This window comes from Sturnus vulgaris, chromosome 5 (assembly GCF_052056855.1).
Source record: "Sturnus vulgaris isolate bStuVul1 chromosome 5, bStuVul1.hap1, whole genome shotgun sequence".
Taxonomy (NCBI): domain Eukaryota; kingdom Metazoa; phylum Chordata; class Aves; order Passeriformes; family Sturnidae; genus Sturnus; species Sturnus vulgaris.
This window is the reverse complement of record NC_142247.1, coordinates 23,451,258-23,470,171: the sequence shown is the minus strand read 5'-3', so window position 1 is coordinate 23,470,171 and position 18,914 is coordinate 23,451,258. Positions and strand designations below refer to the sequence as shown.

Below are 18,914 nucleotides of genomic sequence, written 5' to 3'. Positions count from 1 at the left end.
CTGTGCATCAGTTTGTGCCCATTGCCTCCTGTCCTATGCTTGGCACCACTGAGCAGAGCCTGGAAACCTCCTGTGGGCACCCAGCCTTGAGACACACAGACAGTGATGAGGTCTCCTCTCACTCATCCCTTCTCCAGGCCGGACAGATGCAGCTCCTTCAGTCCTACCTTGTACGAGAGAAGCTCCAGACCCTTTGTCACCCTCTGCTGCACCCACTCCATGTCTCTCTCTTATCCTGAGGAGCCCAGAAACAGACACAGCACTCCAGATGTGCCTCACCAGGGCTGAGTAGAGGGGCAGGATCAGCCCTCCTCGACTTGCTGGAATGCTCTTCCCAGTGCACCCCTGGATACCTTTGGCTTTCTTGGCCATAAGGGTGCTACCGGCTCACGGACAGCTTGTTGTCCACAAGAACCTCCAGGTCTTTCAATTTCTGAGCCATATTCCTAACAAGAGGAATATACTGTGTATTTTAATTATGTTTGCATATTATACATTGGATTTAAATATGCAGAGTTATTTTATACAAGCAAAACTATTTTTTAAATGTTTAACATTTATGACTTGCATGCCTAAAAATCCAGTTAGTCATTACTAAGAATGTGTTTATAAGTTATTTTTATAGAAAATTTAGGAAAGAAAACAAGGCTGGTTGGATAGTAAAAGTAAATAAATATAGATTCTAATGAATAACAGCAACAATGTTGTTTTATATCTGTACTTGGGACAATGCTGCTATTAAAAACAAGAGTCTGGGAGATTTATGGAGAACAGCCCTTCAGAAAAAAATGTCAAGGAAGCCAAAACTGAGTGCATGGGTTGTTCACCACAGTAGATTAAAAGGAATGTATGCCTAAGAGTTGATAAGTGCCTGTAGGATTATTCAGCATCCCTCTTCATCTCTCTCTTAATCAGGGTGAAACTAAATCTTCTGCTAATCAATATAAGACCCCACTGGATCCTGAGCTCTCAGCTGAGCAGTGGACATGACCTGACCAGTCTTCCTAGGGAAGAAATTTTCCTTGGACTCTGCAAGCAAACTCCTATTGACCAAACCAGTCAGAGTTGCACATGATGCAGTCTTCTCTACCTTCCTTTGCTCCTTCTTCTGATTGAGGTGATGGTGAGCAGCACTGTGACCCACCAATGATGATGGGAGCTGTGAGATGTGTGTGAGCCACGCCTTTCTTTCTGACATCTTCCTGGCTCTTTGTTATGATTTACTAAGTCACCTGCAGAGAAGTGCTGTACACTGAGATATAAAACTCATGTTAACACATTAACCTGTTAATTTAGAAACTTACCTTTAAATTACTTGTCATTGAAAGCCAGCTCTTGGGTAAGCTGCCATGGTCCATCAGCCCGATGGGCTTCCTCATGCAGGAAGAAAGGTCCTGGTCAAATGGGAAAGCCCAGATTGCATGGGGTGAGAGCCTTTTCCTCTCCCCTGCTCTTGCTGCTGGCTCCTGGAGAGCTCCCATGGGGAACAAAACCCATCAGCCTGGGCAAAGCACTGGCTGGTGCCCCAGGAGACACCAAGCTGCTCCCTTCAGGGTGGAACCTGGATTACTTAGGCAAGGCTCTTCGGGCACCCAGCTGGCTGTGGAGGACATCAGCTGGGGGGAATCACTCAGAAGACTCAGACTTCCCAGGACAGCCCTGACAAAATAGGTTTTGGGATTCCACTGCAAGGAAGATAAGGAGGCTTTTAATCCCCTAGCTCCCCCTTCCACCAAATCTGATACTCTGGAGACAGTTTGAGAGCTGCAGCAAGTGGGTGATGACCTGCAGCTAATTGCTTTTAAATCCACACTTACTTGCCCCCAGGTAAACTCACTATGTTATCCTTCCACAAACAGTCCTGTCCAGGAAATACTGAAGGTGGAGGAGCAGTGTGTGAATATTTTTAAAAGCCTGCTGATAACCTGTGGGTCACAACCATAAAAATATGGTGCCTCCCACTGTTACAGGAATTTCCCTATTAATTTTGTCAAAAGTTTCATATATCTGTCAAAGCTAGTGACATATTTCCCCTGAACTGTTGCTCCACCAAATTAGTAAACATTTCTGCATAAGCATTCTGATGCTGATTCAGCTAGTAATTAACCAGCTACCTCAAGGTCTTCTAAATCAAGAACTTTGTGCTGATGGGAGAGCATTTTAAGTGCCTGAGTTAATTTTAACCTAGTGTACACATCTGCATTTCTTTCATACTTTCTCAAGCTTAAAAGACATTAGTTTTTATATTCTTGAGGCAGAGAAAAAAGGGCTCATATGGAGTGATGGTCTACCCTGATACAGCCTGAATGACCTTTTGTAAATTACATATAATTGGTCAAACTGGATCTGATGTAAGAGATCCCTTGTTGAAATGTGCCAAATATTGGCCTTGGGCATACATGGTAGCAATGCAAGGAAAATTGAATACTAGAATTTTGGAATAAATAACATACAACACAACAGAAGAGGCCAACAGAAGTTAGCAAGAGACAGAAAATGATTTTGATTTAAATACGGAAATTGAATTATGATATGAGCCATGCTAGAAGAGAAACTTGTTTTAGATAAGTAAATAACATTTCTGTCACATTCCCTGAAGAATACAAATACTGAGTAATGCAGCTGGTATGTTGTTCCTATATAAATTTCTCTAGAACAATGCTGTACTTCCAAATAGGGAGAGCCTGACCTCTTTAAAGGAAGAGATCCCTCTACTAGCACAGAGAGATCACTTACCTGGCAAGCCAGGCATGGTTTTCATTAAGCCTGCCTCATAACCCAGATTCTCCAAAGTGACACGGGTTTTAATGCTGAGTGAATTAAAATCATGTTTTGGTCAGAGGATTCAGAGCTGCCTCTGGTGCTTCCTTAAGCTGCCTCAGCAGTGTGTGCCAGGCATTACAGAGTGGGTTATGTTGTTCACTGCGTTCTGTTTAATGCAGTGAATGCCAGAAGTTAGGCTGGTACTTTTTTTGCGTGTATGTGTTTATTTTTTTAAAATATAATTTGGAATTATTCTCTAATTTTCATGTTTCATTTTTTTTTAATCCTTTCCACTCCCTATTTGACATTTCAAAATTTTAATTTAATTGGAATCTGAAAAATATGAAGAAAATTCTCTTTAAAATGGCCTTTGCAAACATTTGTTTCCATGGAACAGTAAATAGGATCCACCTTTCTACCTTTTTAATAATTAACATTCCTTGCTGAGTGAATCAATGTGAATAAAATGCTTTTGCTGGTGTCAAGGCAGCCCTCTCCAAACCTGTAAGTAATGTTCCATGGGAAATTTACCTGTCTGTCCTTGAATAATAGTCTGTCATGTTAGCTAACAGATTCAGGTGTCAAGAATCTGGATTGTTTAGATAATATTAAATCAATCTACTTGGGGACAAATTCAAAATACATTGATTAACGAAATGATATATTTAAATAAAAAAATTGATTTTTAACAGTCACACATGAAGTCTGATAAATAGAAGGGATGATGCTATTTCCCTGCAAATCACCTGGAGCCTAATCTTATTTTAAACTACAGATATGTCTCATAGTATCTTGCTATGTCATATAAATTGGATTTCTGATCCTTTTTGCACATGATCATGGAAAGTGTGTAGGGAGGAGAATAACAGGTGGAAGTGCACTGTTGTGAGACAATCTTCTTCAGATAACCTTAATATTCACTTTAGAAGCTCCCAGAATATTAAAGGTAGAGCCAGTATTTAATTATTGTGACTAAAATTTTGTATTTAATCAGCTGTAAACAAAATTAATCACATTTCTTATGATGAAATATGATGCAAATACTTACTTTTGATTTTGAGAATGCCAGAAAATTAGAGTCCTGTTACATTATGATTAAGTGATTCAGAGTGGTTCTTCTTGAGTAATTTTATGCTTAATTAGAGTCCATTCATTCAATTTGTTATCCATTCTCTTTTCACAGAAACCGTATTGGTATCAGGTGAAAATTTAAACGTGTTTCATAAAATATAGGTCTTTAGAAAAATAAGTTCTATTTCCAAGATTTATGAATACCCTTTAAAAAAAGATTGAGATTGATTTATGTGTTTCAAAAAGAAAAAGCTGTTCCAGTGAATTTGTATTTTTGCCTACCTGCAAGAATCAGAAAAGTAATCTGAATAGTCTAATAAGAACTGATATAAGACATGGTATACAGGCAATATCTCTGTAAGTCTGTATGCCAGCCTGAAATATGTCACACAGATACACAGTACCCATCCTGTGCCCTGTTTGTGGCAGCTATCAGAAAACTATAATTAGCTAGTCATTAATTATAGGAGGTACACCTGAAGTTGTTAGGACCTGTGGGCATTGGCAGGAACTGTGTTTACTCTTTTGCATATTTCATCTTGTCAAACTGCATTAGGACATAAGTTGTCATAGTAGCTTATCCTTTATGGCAGTTGACAGGATGGCACTGTGACACAATGCACACGGACCAGTGACACACAGTATACCAAACATGACAGCAAAGATGGACTTCGGGAAAATTAAAGCAAACATGTTTCTTGAAAAATGGAAACATACTGCAGTTAGTAATTTGCTTTAAACAGAAACATGTCATCTTTCCAATAGCTGCAAGGCTACTCAAAGGGATATTGAAACTGCTCTTGCAAACTCACAACTGTACCTTGCCTCTCATGACTGGGCAGGGAACAGGAAGAGATGTAATTCTCACAAATTTTGGCAAGGGTTGCAAATACTCCCAACCCTTAGCTGCTCAGTTTTCATGCAATTCCGTTTGCCTTGTGCGTAATTTGATCTTGTTAGAATATGAAACCTGATGTAATATGCAAGATTACTTTACCTTGTTGCTAAGGTGTGCAGTGATCTAACTGGTCTGTCTGTTCCTGGTCCACCCCAGGTGCCCTGCAGAGTACACAGGCATCCATCTGCACTCTATCTTGTCAAATTCCATTGCACACAAGGAAAACTGCTTGATGTGCACAATTTTTCATTGTGATAGATGTGATTACTGCTGTTTACAGCTGATGAAATGGATAGTTTTATTCACAGTAATTATATATGAGCCCAATCCTTTTCTGGGACCTGTTAAGCTGTTCAAAAGCTGTTTAAAAGAGGTCATCTCACAGCAGTGATTGCTTCAGCATCTAAGAGAACTTATCACACTTGAGGCTGAACTTTTCAGAAGTGGATTGACTTCGTGCTTGCACTGTACCATCCCTACATGTGGATGCCTTACTCTTCTCAGACCTGCTGAGCTGCAACCTCTTGCTACAAAAAGGAAGGACTTGTTTACCCCATCCTTGCTCCTTTCTTCAGCCTCAGTGTGAAGAGATGCAAGAGTATACTCCAAGCTTTGACTTTCTGGGGACAGCAGAAGCAATATGATCCCCTTTTCCTCTCCTGTCATTCAACACCCTCTGCTACACTGTGCTTACAATGTGCCTACCCTAGCTGAGAAATTCTCCTCCAGGAGATCAATTTTTGCAAATGGAATAATCCTGTGGCAGATGGAAATAGTATGTTCAAAACAGCATCCCACACCCATTGGTAATCATCCTCTTACATGTGTGAATTCATTATCTCCGTAGGGGCAATACAGGATTGAGTCATGACATAATCCAAGGTTATCTTTAAGTATGAGATGAAACTGCCAGGCATAACTCATTGATTGATGAAGATAGAGCGTTGACAAATGAATATACGATCTACTCAAATTAAAAGAAAATTTAATTCACAGGCTGAAACAGCATTTAGATAGCATTAAGTATGAGACAGAAACCAACAAGTCAGTAAATTCGGCAGTGAGAAGTGTGTCCTGTCTGTGGCTTGTCTGGCTTTTCTAAGTTTATTCTACAGATGTAATTATTCACCCGCAGTTATCATGTATGTTCTCATTTTGACACTTGTGACACAGTGTTTTAAACCCCATATTTTTTAACATACAAAACCATTCCTTCTCATAAATACAACACATTGCATTTAACATACTCCTGAATCATACAACACGTACCTGTGGATGTTTTTCTATGTATTGTTTATATTTTGGTATGAACCCATTACATAAAACAGGAAAAAAATAAGGAAGGCCTTTTGCAGAAGATAACCCTGCATGATATTTTGGTTACCAAGTACAGTTATTTTGTTAGGCCCTTTGTATATACGTAGATCAAACAATCTTCCTACCAATCTACTCATGGAAACAGTGTTTTGTTTTCAGAGAACCCATTATCATTGAATCATAGAATTACAGAATCATAGAATTATAAAATGGCCTGGTCAGAAGGGAGCCTAAAAATCAAGTCCTTTCAACCCTCCTGATGTGAGCAGGGCAAATTTTCCCTAGACCAGGTTGCTCAGAGCCTCATCCAACCTGGCCTTGAACACTTCCAGAGATGTGGCATCCCTAATTTCTCTGGGCAATCTGTTCCAATGCCTCACCTGACCTTTGCTGCCCATGGATTCTGCTTTGGTACATTGACTTGGCCTCTTTCTCTGTTTTTTTGTTTTTTTTTTAATACTTGTCATACAATAACAGTACTGGACTCCAGGGCAAAGAAGAGACTCTGGGCTTGTCTCTGCACCCAATTCTGTTCTACCGTTGAACAGAAGGATAGAATTCCCAGCAATATGAAGACATTTCACAGCAGAATTCCAGTAACTGAAGTTTCAGAATGCACTGGGATGTAATTTTATATTAGCTATTGCATTTTTACTGTGAAAAATTGCATCTCATTTCACCAATTTTTATCCCTTGGACTTCTGCTGAATGTAAACTGCAATAGATACACAGTTGCCTTTAAATGAGGTCACAGATAACCCATTTTAGGCCTTGGAAATCTTCACGGGTCAAGGAAAAAGGTCCTCATCCAAGTCAGTTATTCCTGGTCATGGTAAATAAAACTTAAAATCTTTTTGTTAACTTCACTGTATAAGTCAGCACACTCAAATTGCAACTGGAGCACAAGATACTTGAGGCTGACATTATTCTTCTTGATAGAGTTAGGGTCCTCTTAGAGTTAAAGGACATACAAATTCATTCCCTTAAGGATTTAGACACATCCTTGAAAAAGATTCCAAAACAATTTTAACCTATACAATACTTTATTTTAAGGGATTTATTCTGAATCTGCTTTTTGTGTTGCTTCGTATGAAAGATGTGTTAATGTACTGAAATTGCTGCATAGTTGCAGGAAGAATGCACACTGAGAAGCAAAACAAAAAGGGGATTTGAAGTGGCAGGCAAAGCTAGAATAGAAAATATCTTGTTCAGAACCTGGTATTTTACGTATAGCCATTAGTTTCACAAGTGAAAGTACTTTAATCAAGACTGGAACCCCATGACACCAAGTGCCACAAAGATGAACAGGAAACATAGTGCCCACCTTAAACACTTCCCATACAGCTGACAAGTAAAAGCAGAGTGGAAGGAAGAAAGGAAGCAAAAACCAAGGGAGGAATAGTGCACTCCATGCTAATTCCATGTCTTATGGCTGCTGTCCTAGGATTTGACAAATCCATGTATGTCAGTTGTCTCTTTGATTTTGTTTGGTTTTGCCTTGGAAGCCAAAATAGGCAAATTTCAAGACATCTAGCTTACATCTGATAATAACATTCTGCTATATATTTTTAAAATATCTTAATTCTTTTGAGAAGTGAAGCACCCAGCTCCCAGCATTTCCAGGGGAGTTAGTCTTCACAGACCTTTCAGAAGGATGATCACCTTGCTGTTTGCAGCACTGCTGTAGCAATCAGCTGATTTAAAAGAAGGTAGAAAATATCATATGCTGAAACGATCACTGGAACATGCCCTGGCACGAGATCCTACTGCCAGCTTCATCAGACTGGAGCCCCAGTGCTGCAACACTGCCACAAAACTTAGTGATGATCCTCCTAGGTTATATTCGGACCCTGTGGTGGGGTTTGCATAAAATAACTGCAGATATTGAAAACCTACTGTGCTCAGTAAGGCAGCATGAAAAATGAGCTATGGAAAAGGGGAACTTGAAGTTATATTGTATCTCACCCAAATGTAGAAGTCCAAAATTGGTGAGATGAATTTCCATTTTACAGCAAACTCTATCTGCATCTCAAAATCAGTTGCTCCTTTCAGAAAACTAGTCCAGACTACCACTCCTGTGAACATTAACCCAAGCTTGCTGCCCACTGGGTGACAAGAGTGCCTGAGGTCCCCTTGTGAATCTACTGGAAGGGGATTTAAATCGTGCAAGTGCTAATTTAATAATGATCCTATAAATAGATTGTGCATTAGTCACTTGAAGCAATTCAGTACAGTACAAATCTAGGTCAGAAGTATCTTAAATGAACTGTACCATTCTTGAAACAGAAACCTTCATTTTTCAGCTAATGAACAGTAGGTTGTAGGTTAGAAGGTTTTTTTAATAATTGGCAAAATACTCACAATTGTCTTCCTTTTAGATACATAATATGCACCTTGTGATTGCTGTGAACTAGTTCACCCCTTTTAAGGAATAAGGGGAAAATTCAGCAGCACATTTGTCCCAAACTTTTTTTCCAGTTGCATACTAATTATGTATGTGTCACTGCCTTCCATATTCACCACAGAGAATAAAGGCAATTAAAGGCTTCTTACGCCAGAGGTACTTGTAGCTATAAAGAGGATATTGTGACCAATATGTGGTAATGAGATCTGTGCTACTAACATGGAGGATTTTAACAAAGCAAAAGGATTAAAAATTCCATGTATGTTTTGGGTGAGAGGACAAAGAGCCAGAATAACTCAGGATGATTTGTCTTTTAGGATTTTTCAGGACAGGATGGGAGTGCTGTCGTGGGCAGGGGGCTCTGCAGCTGCATGTGAGTAGATGGCACTGGTGGGTGAGAGAGCTACAGGCACCTTTCTGCCCTGCTATCACATTTTTGGTCATTGTGACACATACTTTTCACTGTTCTGGCATCTGTGGAGAACAGACAATCATATCAAGGCTCCCAGTGTGCTCATTGACCCTGCGGAAGTGGGACCCAGAGGAGTGGCCTTGAGCCACTCCACGGGAGCCACTGCTGAGGTTTGTACCCTGTGTTACAAGGGCATTCTCAAACATGCCCCCCACCATGGGGCAAGGATGGCCAGAGACCCAGCCTGGAGGGATTTCCAAAGAACAGCTACCTCCCAACTCTCTTTTGGTTAACAAAGCCAGGTTCACTCATCCTGTTGTACTGTTCAACCATGTTATTAATGTTGCAGTCCTGGGAGAAGGTATCAGAGGCAGATGTTCCCCTTTCAAGCATAGTGCTCTTTGTTGGTTTGCCTGATCACTGACTGGGGCACTCGCATGAAATATTTGGAGAAGGGGCTTAAATCTCCTGGGCAGACAAGAGTATAGGCCTTAGGACATCCATTTGCTGAAAAGCTAATTTAAAAATATGTCTACTAGACAGAGAGTGATCATCACCACACTCTTCTTTGGCTCTGTCTTAAAAGCAAGGGGAATGACAGCTTCAGTTTTGGCATGGAATCCATCCCAAAAATCTTCAGTTTGCCCCAGTATCACCTACAGGGTGGAAATGTTGGACGTGGACTTGCCAGGTCCCACACACTGGATTGATTAGACTGATCTAGCCACACTATGGTTGCTTATGGTTGCAGCTGATCCAGTTGCATCCACCTGGAAAAAAAAAAATCCCGGAACTTCAGGCTAACACAAAAGGAAACCCTTTTCAAGACTACAGTTCTGGACTGGTGCACATTTTAGATTTGGCTCAAAGTCAACAAGTAACATGTCAACTCCTGATTTGTATCCCATTATAGCCAGCTCCCAGCAACAAAATTCTCACTAGCTTTAACCAGAAAAAGTTGCAGCTCTCAATATTGTTGCTTATTTCAGAGCTGTAACGCCATGGATGACCTTGCCTTGTCATCTCATGCAGGGGAAAAACACATTTATGCCGAGGCACCAATAGAAGTGCCTGCTGGACAGGCCAATATTTTCCAAAACATGCTTGCTTAAAGCATAAGTAAATGACATATAAAATCAACGGATCTCTTTGTTGTGTAAAACTAGAATGGAAAAGAAAGCAGCCCAATTGATCACTGTTATGTTTGGTCTCTCTGGAGTCATTATGCCTGAGGAAAAAAAGAAAAACCCTATCAAAGCCAGAGTTGCATAATGCCCTTCGGGTGATGTTGCTTACAAAGAAAGATATGAATCACTGTTGTTTTTCTACCTGTGAATTGTACCATTAGCTTTAAAACCTTGTAGAACAAATAAATGCCACTTTTTTTTCTGTAAACAATCTAATCTAACACAGAGCTAACATTTGTTTTATTGCATGATAAAAGAAGCTAAGAAGGATAAATAAAAATGAAAGAGGGAAAATGTGAATTCGAAGAAACAGGTAGGAAGAAATAGTTGATATTCCTGAAAGAGTGCTTTGGCTCATAAAGGATGAAGGTGGGAATGAGTATTTTTCTTTTGTTTATTGGCATAATCCCATGAAAAAGCAAGTACTTAAAATAGTACTGTCCTATCTTTAGAGACGTATTTCATTTTGCCTTCTATGGAAGAGCTGAACAGAAGGGGAGGATCCTGGCTCCTGTCATTGAAGCTGTTTCAGTCAGAGTGAATAAAAAGCACAGCTGCCAGAAAAGATACAAAGTGTAAAGTCCAAATATTCATTTTCTCATTAAAATGGGGCTTTATTGCTAGTGGATGCAAATAGGCTGGGAGATTAATTTCTCCCTGCATTGAGAAACTGACAATGGAAAACATCATCCTGGTATCATTCAATATAAATAAAGCAAAGATTCAATCTCACCACCACAGAGAATGCAATAGTGCTAGTCCAAAGTTCACTGGGGCCTATTTTGAAAAATTCTTGGTAGAATCCCTAGGAGAAATGCCATAATTGCAGAATTCCTCAGAAAAATAGACTCATCACAATGTTTTTAATATCTTTATCCTCCAGGTTTGCAGAATTTAAAGTAAAAATACAGATCATAGTCAAGATAAGATTTTAGAAAAGTCTTTGTAACCATAGAAATATGTGATTGATGCAAAATACAAAACCAACAAAAACCCTATTGCTGTTTAAATGGTCAAATTTGGCCAAGCTAGTTTAAGGTTTATATCTGATTTTTGTCTACAATAAGCCCAGCAGGGGTGAGCTTTACATGGTTGTGAAATGAATTGCATGGCTGAACAATTGGCCTTCCCCACAGGGACTAGAAGTCAGGGACTGCTCTTTTCCTTGGCCACATGCAGTACAGGACAGAGGTGTCTCTGAGTTATCTCGCATTCAACACCCAGCTGCTAGCTGAGCATACAGAATTAGATGCCTGCAATCATTAGAAAAGGAGAATTAGGTGACTCAGAATGGCAATCTAATCAAACCCACATACTGCCCTGCCTAGGGCTAGGAAGTAAGAATAACTCTTCAGGCAGGCACACACCTGGGATGTGTGTCTGAAACTGCTCCTTTTCCTTCAGGCTGTTCAGCCTTCATGAAACAGCTCTGTCAGGGACAGCAGCACACCTTCCCCAGGTGGACACCCAGAGTCTTCCTTCAAGGATTGAGTGCTTTCACTGAGATTTCCTTTGGCAGCAGCTCATTTTCACTCACAGCTGGGGTGTGGGCTACAACAAATCCTTGTGATGATACCACAGTCACAGGACAGGCACCCCACATAAACGCTGGAGAGGTGCAATTCAGGAGCCAAACCCTTTTCCTGTAGTCAAAACTCATTCATTTTTTTCCTCAATAAAGACAAAGACAATAACAATACTAGCTCGTCAGCCTGAAGTAAATTAGTAAAATATTACAGTCCTTCATCAGTTCCCTCATCTCCACTCACAGGCTAGATTATATTTCTTCCTGCCAAAGTCACCTGGCCATTGCCCTCAGCTTTTCTCTTGCCTTGTATTTTTATCCTTTCCTGCTGAATATTGAACCACAGGGCCTGTTATAGCATCTGCCTTCTCTGATAGATTTACAGTTTTGTCCCAGCACAGCAGCACAGTCAAAACTCGGCCATGGAGGATCTCAGCTGGGGACAGAATTTCCCTGCTGGACCTATCCTGTGTATAAAAACCAGTGAGATGACCCAAGCACCACAGTATTTCAGTTTAACTATATATTGAAACACATCTGAAAGATGGAAAATGGAGTAAACCTTGTCATTGCAAGCAATTTGCCTGACCTTTGTGGATTAAATATCTGTATGGGATCTACTTCAGGAACCCCCTAACAACTCCTATTTGAGGTCTTGTATAATTAGGGTAAAGTTTAAGCCACCCCAAAGCATTCTCAGGGTTTGTTAAATACCACAGATGTCCCCATTGAGGCTGGTTGGCCTTAGTTGAAAGAGAAGCTGTTGCTACCCTCCCACAACCCAGCTCCCAAGTGATGGCAGCATCTGGGCTTTGTTAAACAGTCAGCAAGCAAAAGTCATCTTCTGGCTCTGCTGTACAAAAAGTTTTTTTCTAGATATTATTTCCACAACATATTTAATTCTATGAAAAGGGCAAAACATTCTCTTGAGAATAATGCTTTGGCTCAGTCAGTCAGTAAGTAAAGTGTTTTGAGTATTGCTGTTCTATTTTAAGTGAGATTTATTATCTAGATCTTCATTTATTAAATCTGTAGGTTTTGATTTATTTGTTTATATTTATTTTTGTGCAAAGGGAATAAATGCTCCTATAATTCACAGACTTAAAAATAATTTATGTAACACTATTACTTGTTTTGAAGTCTACTTCATGGTATATAAAAAAGCCTCTTCATGCTTTTGGAAAGTTACAACAAGAAAATTAAAGTCTCATAGGAAGATCCATCTGTACTAAGACCAATTTAAAATCTCTGTGTTGTGAAGACAGGTTTCTACTTACTTCAGTTTGATTTAAAGACTTATAACAGTCTGTTCCCTGCATCTTGTATTTGTCCTAAGTTGTGGGTTTCACTTGATGAAAATATCCCAGCATGTACTATCACAATTTTGGATCAGCTTTCTTCATACTCAGATGGAGCAGTTATGGCTAATGAGATACATGGATAATTTTTCAGCAGTCCGCAGGCATCAAAGAAACTGTGGGTGAAAGACACGCATAGATGTTTTCACTGATGACACATTTAAGCAAAATAAAGTATGAAAATGTTTATAGCCTACAGAAGACCTTGAATCCAGCATTTCTCCTTGATAACATTTCTAGTCTTAGCATAGGAAAAAACCCACCACCCTGAACTTTAAAACAGACGGAAGTTCAAATTAGCCATTTCATGTGTTGCGGAATTTTATTTTCTCAGTTCCTGTTTAGGTTTGGTTAAACTTAGACACATACTGACAATAGGGGTCATAACTTAAATATTTCAAATATTTGAAGGAGAAGATATTCATTATGTCTTGGTGGACCAGATTGGAAAACTCAAAGAAAATATTTTACAGATTTGAATGCAAGCTGAGGAAATTATCTGTATGTGGGTAGTTTGTCTATCTCCCTGTCCCTTCAGGGAAGGAAAGAAGGCAGTGTGTGAAAGGGAGACACGCCTAGAAGGCAAAAGGGTCCAGAATGGTGTAAATTTATTTCATATGTAATCTGTGTTCATGACCTTTTCCATTTCTCCATGCTTGCTTTATCTTTTGACCATCAAATAGTATCTGGCAATAGTCGCAGGTTATTATAATTGTTTAAAAGCAGTAATAAGTTCAGATATTGTACTTTCTATTGACATTTAGCCAGGAAATAGCAGAATGGAGGATGACATAGTCCAAAAGCAGTAACACATGGTATTGATAAAAGCACTGGAACACATACTGAAAAATCAATCTATTGCTTTAGTGACTGATGCCTTCTTTTTTCCCTGTTTTCACTCTCCTCAAATGTGCTAATTACATCTGTTATTGCTTGCTGTGCTGAATGATTTTGTGGCTTCATAAATCATCATCAAACATTAAAAAAGCCTCGCCCATATGAAGAATAAGCAATAAAATGCTGTAAGTTCAAACAGGAAACATTAAAGAGTGAGAATTTGTCTTGATTTTCCCCACAGATCCTGTAACAGATGCACATCCTAATGAGGAGTTGAAGAACTGGTAAAACCATTGGCTCCCAGACAATGAAAGTCTCAACAGTAGAAGGAACTGAAATCAGCACCACCAGAATTGTCACACACCTGGTGCCTGAGTGATGTACGTCAGGTCCCCCCAAAATAATTAACTTGATTTCAAAGAGCACTGATAAATGCAATTGAAACTACCTTTGGGTATCTGGCCCTTTCACTTCTGTTTCCCTGGATGGGTTCACTCTCATTGATCTGTTCTGTCACACATTTACAAGACTTGAAGTACAGAGGCTTTTAAAGAACTACTTGATATCACAAGATTCACAGGACAGTTATGAGAATTAGCAGCCTTGGATCCTCATGTTTCCCTCACAGCTGAATAATTACTTTACTCTGTGATTCTGAATAAGTAATTTTCTGTCCAGTAAAGGATAGAAGAATTGATATTAAATATGGAATATCCAGGAGTGGTGATAAATTTATATTGACTCTAAAAAGTCATACCAAGCAAATAAAAAAAAAATGAGTGAATGAGTCAGAAATCTTAACATCAGAGAAAATAACTCATTCAGATTCAGCCTAAAAAACAGAAAAATAATTTCTGCTAGTTGGATTTTTTGAATTTATGGGTAAATATGTGCCATTTTATTTCCAGAATCCTGTAATAAAGATATTAAAGCTGGAACAAAGTCCCAGTAAAGACAACAGGAGGGAAAAAGGAACAGTATCCAACTGCTCAGGAAGGGAAGAGCAAAATATGTACTATATTTAAACTGTCAAGACAGATACTTGATATTAAATGCAAATAATTTCTCTGTATTTATCAGGTTTTCTAGGACTGAAGCAAATATTTATGTCCTCTAGATTAAGAATATATTTACCATTTAAGACAGAAATTTTTGTCAAGTATCTAGGATTCTGCAATCAAACCCTTTTAAAACTAAAGCAGCAGATGTGTTTCAGCAGTCAAGCTTCTTATAAACTGCAATACCCTTTCTAGAATAAAGCTGAATAAAGATTTAACAGCTGAAAAGTACCATTTTACTTGAATGTAGGTCAAGAATACATAAAGGCTGTTTTCTTTGAGCATGTTAGCTACTCATAGCAGTCTATCCTTTTGTTTCTGGAATCTAGTTTTGACCTGGTTTCTTAGGGCCTGACTTATTTCTACAGTATATCATTTATGCAGCAATTCTCCATCACTGTTTTTGACAGCAAGAAGACTTTTGAAGGAGTGGTTTAGTAGTGAACTACAAAACCTTCAATACCCAGTTTATTTCATTGCTCCTTTAGACTGTTCTGCAGTATTTAGAGCCTGAATGTAACAGCCCAGAAAAAAAAAAAACCATACAAACTCCTACTGCAGTCTGTGAGTCACTCGTTATTTTGTCACAGTTTTATTCTCCACTATTACCTTATGGCATTTTGCTGAATTTTTCTTCATTAGGCTATTCAGAAACCAAATGGGAAGGTCAAGATGAGCCTCTTTCTGACAGCAGGCTCCTCTAAACTTCATTTTCATACTTGACAGGGAATGTAGGCTGCAGAATACAGAACCACCAGTTGCACAGCTTTAAGGAATTGGAACAATATCTGGAGTCAGGTTCAGTGTTTCACCTCCTAAGGGAGGGGGAGAGGATACACTCAAAGGTTTTACAGTGCTCTCTGAATCAGTCGAGGGACTGTCCCATGCTCTAGGCTTGAGAGATTACAGCATGTTGCTGCTCTCCTTTTCTGTCCTTTGGCTTGTTCCCCAGAAAATCCTTGTTCTGGGAACTGCAAGAGAAGGTAATTATACTTTACTTAATGGGTGATTTCTCTATTGTATCATTTCTCCATAGGGGAGCTACTTGGGTCTCAGAAGACGTTTAAGATTTTTGTAAATATTTGTAGGAAGCAAACTTAAACTCAGAATTATGCTGACAACAATGTGTGGTTATGATTGGGGGAATGGTTGGGTCGGAGCCAGGTTCAGATGCAGAGTTGAGCAGGGACACTTGAAAAGTCTCAGGTAGCTCAATCTGCATACCTGAACCACAGCTGACTGATGGGGCACTGTGTGAAAATGCTTCCATTGCACAGAACCTGAGCTAGGGCTGGGAAACCACCACTGGGCATGTGTCTCTGCTAAGTGGTAAATGTCTTGGACACAAATGACCACAAAGATGCTGGCTGAGGTATGGGAGGAAGGGTGCTTGGGGTCCTTCAAGGCAGACTTTCTCTCAATGCAGACTGTGAAGGTCATCAGATTCAGTTCTCCACTGCTATGTGGGCTGTGCCCTTCACAGACAGCTTGGAGGACATATGAGTACAGTGGCTCTGTGCTTGTCAGGCCATCCCCACAAGACGTTAGCATATATCACAGTGGGAGAAGAGAGGTGAAGAAAGTGGTTGCTCCACTTTTCACAAAAGAACTGAGTAGATCCCTGTGAAGTGTGTATAATGCATATATTCACTGAAGCTGAGATTCATGTGCCTGAAGTGGAACAGCATCTTTACAGCTGCAATAATCACAGGTTTAGGGTTAATGTTCAAAACACCATTAATAATTTCAGTACAGCTGAACACTTCACTCTCCCAGAACCCAGTGATGGTAACTGGAATGTCATGGGCAGTGATAAGCTAGGGAGTGTTTTCAAGATTTCAGTTACAGAAGGCACTTTACTTGAGTGCTTGAGTACTGAACTGTTTGTCTATTCCCATACAGGTCTGACACACCAAATACCCACAGGGTGATACTGATTTCTGACACGGTCTGGACCTAGAAAAAGAGGAACTACTGCTCTGTATATCCTACCAACCCCTGAAGAAAAGCTGAAAGAACAGACTCCTGAACCTTGTACCTGGAAAATAAGAGCCCACTGTTAACATGGAGGCCAACGGCAAATTTAGGCTACCAGCAAGACACAGCAAGGCTGATATGAACACCAGGAGTCTTCAGCCTTCTTATCAGGGCTCTGAGAACTGACAGGCATGGGATTGGAGCTAGTACCCACGTGAGATTGCAGCCCTGAGAGATGGCAGTGGGCTTGCACCATGGAGAGCTCTCATGTGGTCCTCCCTCCCCTGTGGTGGGCTGCAGCACCGAGGCTGTGCCCTGTTAATATGGATGGGGTTACTCTCTCTGAAAACCACAACCAGGGCAGCTTTAAAAGTAATTCAGGCATGGTAGTGTAACTTCACTCTCTTTAGAAGTAAATCCATGTATGTCTAAAATGTTTGGTTACTCCAGAGCAAGCATTTGTTACCCTTTGTACGGTTCATGGTCAGTATGCAAGTAAGCATGTTTAATACATTAAAGCACTGGGAAAACACATATGATTGAAGACTTGGTGTGATTTTTGTCTGTAAATATATTTTCACATTCAAAACTTAATTAAAAGCAGGCTTGATATAACCATCATTACAGACTAAAAAAAACCCAACCTGTAGCTTAGAAAACAAATAGGATTCATTTCAGAAAATAATGCTATTACAGCACTTTAAAAAGTAGATGGGTAAACATCTGCAATTTTTAAAAAATGCGTTTACTTATCAAATATCTTCCAAAGCATTCTAAATCCTGTGTTTCTCTGCATTAGTTATTATTGCTACAACTAATGAATCCAAAGAGCTTAATGGAGAATGGCTGCTAGGCAAGACAAAGTGCATAAGTCATTGCAATGTTTCTGTAGTACTAATTAGTCTACCGTAGATTTAGTAATTAATTTTGAAATTATGTTGAATGCTTTCAGATCTTGCTATTAATTGATTTCAAATAAAGTTTCTTGTTTTGATTTTCTTCTATGAACTATTGTGCTAAGCTGATGTTCAAAAAGCATTTGTATTTTAAAAGCCTGGAAATTTTTCAAATCTACAGGTCTGAAATTACAGCATTATAAAGAAATTGGGAAGAAATTAGGAAATGGATTTGTGTGGTAGCAAGACATGGGAAATTGAATAAAATATTTTATATTTTTTCAAATATTTTAACATATTTCATTCATTCAACGAGTGTAATAATACAACCGTCTGACTACCTCTTCTGGGCTTGGAACCACCAGGTGGTTTTGGATACTGACCTGTCCTGCATACAGCATCAACCACCTCTTCATTTTGGGCCAGTGCCATAAACTAGAGGCTGATACCTGCTGACCCAACCACAGCTCACATGAAAGCAGTTGTGATTAGTGCCCAGCTTTGCATCATCTTGAGTGAACTATCAATGTGCTGGTACATTAATCCAGCAATTCATAAATTGTTCTGTTCTTTTCCTCTGTGACTGAAGATCCCAGCCTTGCTGTGATACACATTCTGTTTCTAATACACAGGCTTTTGGTCCAATTTATTTCCAATTATTAGAAATGTTTTTCAAAATAGTGTTCACTAGGGGATAAAGTTTAATGCAATATCACTACAGTGCATATAGATTCAGTAAAAGACATAAATGAATGAATAAATAATAGCTCCCAGCTCCACGAAAAGAGTTGTCTGTATTACTGTATAGTGTCACATCAATGTAGAAAAATCCTTTTTCCTATGACAATATTCATCATTATACCACCCAGGGTTCATAAAGTACCATTTAGATATAATGGAAACAATACAGGACAAAACATGTTTCTAGCTGATAATATTGATTCCAAGTGTTCCAAGAGAAAATTAATTAAGTCGTGTTCCAGCTAAAACATTGCTTCCCCTTTTAATGGATTCCTGTAGAAACAGTTCCTAATATTCTACAGACCCCAGACCCCACATCAAAACTAATTAGAAAAATTAAGCTAATTTTTTAACAGCTTGCAGCAGAGTGGAGAGACCAGCAGCACAATACCACCTGGATCTTTCCTTGCCCATGTAGAATTTATGAGAGGAATGATATTCAGATGAGAATTAATAAATTCAACAGATAA

General features: G+C 39.3%; 1 long non-coding RNA gene across 1 annotated transcript; it reads left to right on the top strand.

Moving 5' to 3' along the window:
• Positions 1-3,226: 3,226 nt before the first annotated feature.
• Positions 3,227-17,991, top strand: LOC148223585 (uncharacterized). Its single transcript, XR_015803809.1, has 3 exons — positions 3,227-3,267; positions 14,014-14,152; positions 16,733-17,991. It is a non-coding gene; the product is annotated as an uncharacterized LOC148223585 (long non-coding RNA).
• The last annotated feature ends 923 nt before the right edge of the window (positions 17,992-18,914 follow it).